Genomic DNA, 4,994 nt, shown 5'->3' with positions numbered 1-4,994 from the left:
TCTGTTCCTCACCAAAATGTCCCTCTTCCTGTGTGAGATAAGCAGAGTGATCGAGGGATGGGAACAAAAAGGTTGATCTAGGAAGGCAGAAAGGGCAAGGTAAAGAAGACAAGTGAACTTGCCAAGGCATTAGTCTATGAGCCCAGAGGCCGTTAGGGAAATGCAATGTCCCAGGTCCTACTAGATACTAGATGCACAGAATCACAGAATTGTCATGGTTGGACAAGATCACCACGTCCAACTGTCAATCCCTGCCCCACCCCAAAAGAGAAGGAAAAAAAGAAAAATTTAAAACCCCACTAGAGCATGTCCTGAAGTGCCTCATCTAAGTGGTTTTTAAATATCTCCAGGGATGGTGACTCTGCTACCTTTCTGGGCAGCCCGTTTTAGCACCTGACTACTCCTTCAGTAAAGGTGACTACTGAATGAAAAAAGTTGTTTTCAACAGACTGTGCCGTGGCTTCTCTTCACCATAAGCATCAGTAGAGTAGCAGCAGTAGATATGAGTGAATTATTTCAACTTCAGTTATATTATTTCTGTGGCCAGATATTTGGCCATGATGAAGCTTGTGCTTGCTGCACTTGGTCTTTCTATATGGTCATCTGAGTACCCTGGACAGCCCTGAGAGTGCTTGGTTTCCAAAGCAGGCCAGAAGCAAATTAATTTAACTCAATATAGGTAAGGCTTACTGAATTCTTGATTACAGTGGACCTTTTGTGGGACCCTGAAGCTCAAAGTGATTCCCAGCTATGGACTCTGCTTATGTGATGCTACTGAGACTTGCATTACAATAATATGCCATCAGAGAGATTATTCATTATACATAATTAAGATGTTGGTTAACCATGACACTCTGAATGAGCATTAGAGCAAAGATACTTTGCTAAATCTGTAGCAGTATTCCGAGCCATCAAGATATCAGTTTGATTGACAGATCAGATAATCTTTTTAGCAATCCTCTGAATTCTAAACACAGAGACCCATAACTCGCCATCAGGTAAGAATATGCTGCAGTTACACTCTACAGTAATGGAGAAGAGAGTTTCAATTGGCTGGGTTTTTCTACTCAGTGTTTGCAGAAGGTTCTTAGAGCACCTCTGTTTCAAAATAAAGTTTAACTTTACTAACATCAGGCATATTCATTACTGTCAATGACAAGTTCCTACAGAGGCTCTGCTTGCTTGCTTTTTTTTTTTTCCCCACAAGGCACTAATGATGTCATAAAGATTAATTAATATAAGTTATAGTGTCTAAAGTGTATACCTTCAAGCTGTTAAATGTGTCAATGGAGATCCATTATGACAACAAGAGGCATATCATTCTCAATAGGGATTGCTCTATTTGCCAGTATGAGATGTGAGCTCATTATTAAGACAAAACCACTGAAAAGAGCCTAAATTTGAATGCAGCTGAAATAAGAGCTTTGTTTTACACAGCATGATAAGCCTTGATTTTGTAAACACTATTACTTTGCTTTCATTACATATTCCTTCTGGTATTATTGCATGGTAACAGCTATTTTACAGGCTTTTATTTGTCATCATACAAAATCAGGCCAACAGAACGTGCCTAGCACTTCACAGCTTAAAAAAAAATTTCTACCACCAATAGCACATAGGAAAGTGTTGAGGCCAAAAGCACATCTATATGCTTGGACATCCCATAGTCCAGCTGAGCAGGCATCCACTCACTACTGCGTTGGAGAGGGGTGTTTACCACTGTAAAGCCCAAATCCATCTGTGTCTATGGATCCATATTTAGTTAGATATACTCCCACCATCTCTCCCTTCAACCATCTCTTAACTTACTAGAAGATTTAAACTGATTTTAAGGCCATTATCAGCATATTTTAAAATAAATGTGAAATGTAACAGTAGGATATTTGCTGCAAACTCAGTACTTAAATGTCACCAACACCAGTAGCAAAGGTATTACTCAGAACATTTTGAGTGCATAAGCCACATACTAAAATTTGGTGCTTGAAGTGCTTTCCAAAAAGCTGCTATCTGCACAGGATAGGCAGGTCCTCACTGTACTGAGATGGGTACATCTGAAGGCATTTCCAGATTCCCCACAGGATCCTGGCCCCAGTGTGCTATTCCAGTCAAATAAACAGCTCTTCTCCACTTCCCAGGTTGTTGTGCTGCGTGTTTTCCTTTGCATTTCTCAGAGGAATATTTTTTGCGTGCACATTTTCTTTCTCAACACTCTATTTTCCAAACTTGAGATTTTACCCAGGAGTCTTCTGTACATGGCATTCCTTGAATTTTGTAGGACTACAGCTGGATGAGGACATTGGCCTCTGCAGAAGAATACTCGGACATCAAGATTAGATATCATTTTCTCTGGGGTATTTTTGTTTGCTTGCTTACTTGTTTTTACATTGTAGCCTGTAAGACGGTTCATTGTCTCACTCTTCTGTGACCCAAAGTTGAATCAAAGAATTTTCCTCTAAACTTCATCTGAAAGAAAGGTCTTTTATGAGCTGAGATCAAGCATCAAAGCTTTCAGCCCTAGAGAAGCTTGGGAGGAATTTACAACCATTTGAAACCAAGGAAAAAAAACAAACGTGCCAAGAGTGACTTTCCTGACATCTGGGGAAATGCAATTCCTGTCTCTCTTCCTACCACGGCCTCCAGATAAATCAAGCTTCAACTTTTTCAGAGTAATATGAGTAAGACTCAAGGCTAAATCTTCCACTTACTTTTTGCTTTCTGCTAACCGTCTCGTTCAGGATAGCATTAATACAAGAGAAGGAAAGCAAGGGGAGAGACAAGGAAAAGGAAGGATCTTTCCTTCCTCTCCTAAATGTAGGTGAATGACCTTGCTGAACCTCCAACTCAGAAATGCTCATCTCATCTGCTCTCTAATGGACAATTCATAATCCAAGGGGACTTTTTAAGAAACTTGAGGGGTTCACAACATCCCATGCACATTCTCTGAAGTCTTTTCCTCTGCAGTTGTGCTGACCCAGAGCTGGGCTCAGCTGCTACCTGGGTATTCAGCTGGCACTGAAGCTTTGCTCTCATCCTAGAAATCCAGAGTGATGCCCATGCTTAGCTTTATACATCTGGTACAGAATCATCAGTACACATAATGTCAGAGCTGAAGCAAGTCAGTAATATCAGGTAGCACACCAAAAATTGCTCCACAGTTCTCACAGGGATTGAAGTATTAGTGTATTATGCCTCCAGAGAGCCATGAAAGCCCAAAACATTGTCTATCTATCACTGACTGTGATCTGCGTGTTTGCTTAGGATCTCAAGATTAAAGCTGGACACAGGAGAAAACCCTTTGCACAAAACTTCACTTTCTCAGAAACAAAGAGATTATTCTGCCAGTATGTAATAAACTCACAATTTCCTGGAATAACATAAAGCACCAGAGCAACCCAGCCAGCAGGAGCACAAACAGCTACATTGAGAGAGCAAGCAGGTTTTGTAGACAAGGTGAGGAGACACCTAAACCTGGCCAGTTCTGGGCCTTCAGTCACAGCTCCTGCCAGTGACTCCTATACCACAAATCAGGAGCCCTACCTAAGTGCCAGTGTATGGTTGTGGTTTCTGAAAAGGAAAACAGTAGCAGTTACTACCACAGTGTTGATCAGCATCCCATTTGTGGAAGGTGTTGAAAAAAAGAACTAAAGAGTCTTTGCTTTACAGGTTTGAAATAAGAATTGAGACTAAGCTATCATAAGGTTTCCTACCTTGCAATCTGAAGTCTGGAATTCAACACATCTAAACTACAGCTTGTGTTACTTTCCATACACTAATAATTCCTAAAGTTCAAAATATGTTCATCTACTTAATATGAATCCATTAATGTGCTGTACAAACACAAATTTACTGAAGATCACATCTGTGTTTTGGCATATTTATAATTAGAAGCACAGTTTATCAGGCAGTTAGAGAAATTATTTATTTTTTTTAGTAGACTAAAAACTGCTACTGTTTGAAATTATATATTAAAAATGTCTCAATTATGTGCATTTCACTATGAATGAACCTTTTTCTAATATCAGCATTGCACCTGAAGTAATTAAATAGCTGCAGAGCTTATAATCACAACAGAAATTGAATTCTCCATTAACATTTTCAAAGTCCTATTGATGAAGATTCCTACTGATTACAAGTCCTATTGATTGAAAGTTATTTTAATCGGTTCAGTTGTTTTTTTAGAGAATTGACTACAAAATAAATACTCTTTTCCCATATGAGGATATTTGCATTAGTAGGACCCATACAAGGGATGAAGCTTAAAATTCAGTCTCGGTTTACTTTGCCTGGTTGTCTCTCTGGAAGAGAGAAAAACAACACTTGTTTGAAGATACGCAGCACCATAATTTTAAATGCATGGACATATCCATTTCCTGTGGACAAGGAAAGTTTTAAAATTTCATTTTTGAGACTGCCACACAGCTCAGCTGAAGGCAAAATGAGCAAAGTGGTGTACTATAGCTAACATCAGCCATTCAGATTAATTCAGCCTTCCCAAGGCTTGTGGTCTAGGATTTGTCAAACTTCCTATCAATGACAGCCTCAGCCAGATCAGGGGTCTCCATCCATGATTCCACCACATAGTGGTTATTGGTATTTTACCATAGATTTTACTGAAACTGAAGGAGAATTCCAGTGGAGAGAGTGGCTCTGAAAGCATCATCATGGCATTGCATAAACCAAACAGTTGCCTGACTGTGAGAAAACCCAGTGACTTGGCTCCATTTCAGAAGCACAAATTTCACCACAGGAGAGAAATTCCTGCTACAAACCTATCTATCCAGGGATACATGGCAATGAGCTTCATTAAAAGCATTAAAGAACCAGCACTGAAGTCTCCATCCAAACAGTGGAGTTTGCAAGTCGGTTGCAGTTCTGGCCTATGGCCATAATACATGGTAACATATCTGAGTCAGTATTGTCCCAAAACACAGTATTTCCCTACTTTTCACATGATCCATAAGAGCACAGTTGAGTAAAAAATTCCACTTCAGCAG

Source organism: Chaetura pelagica, unplaced genomic scaffold (assembly GCF_000747805.2).
Source record: "Chaetura pelagica isolate M959 unplaced genomic scaffold, ChaPel_1.0 scaffold10, whole genome shotgun sequence".
Classification (NCBI taxonomy): domain Eukaryota; kingdom Metazoa; phylum Chordata; class Aves; order Apodiformes; family Apodidae; genus Chaetura; species Chaetura pelagica.
Note: the sequence above shows the minus strand (reverse complement) of the source record.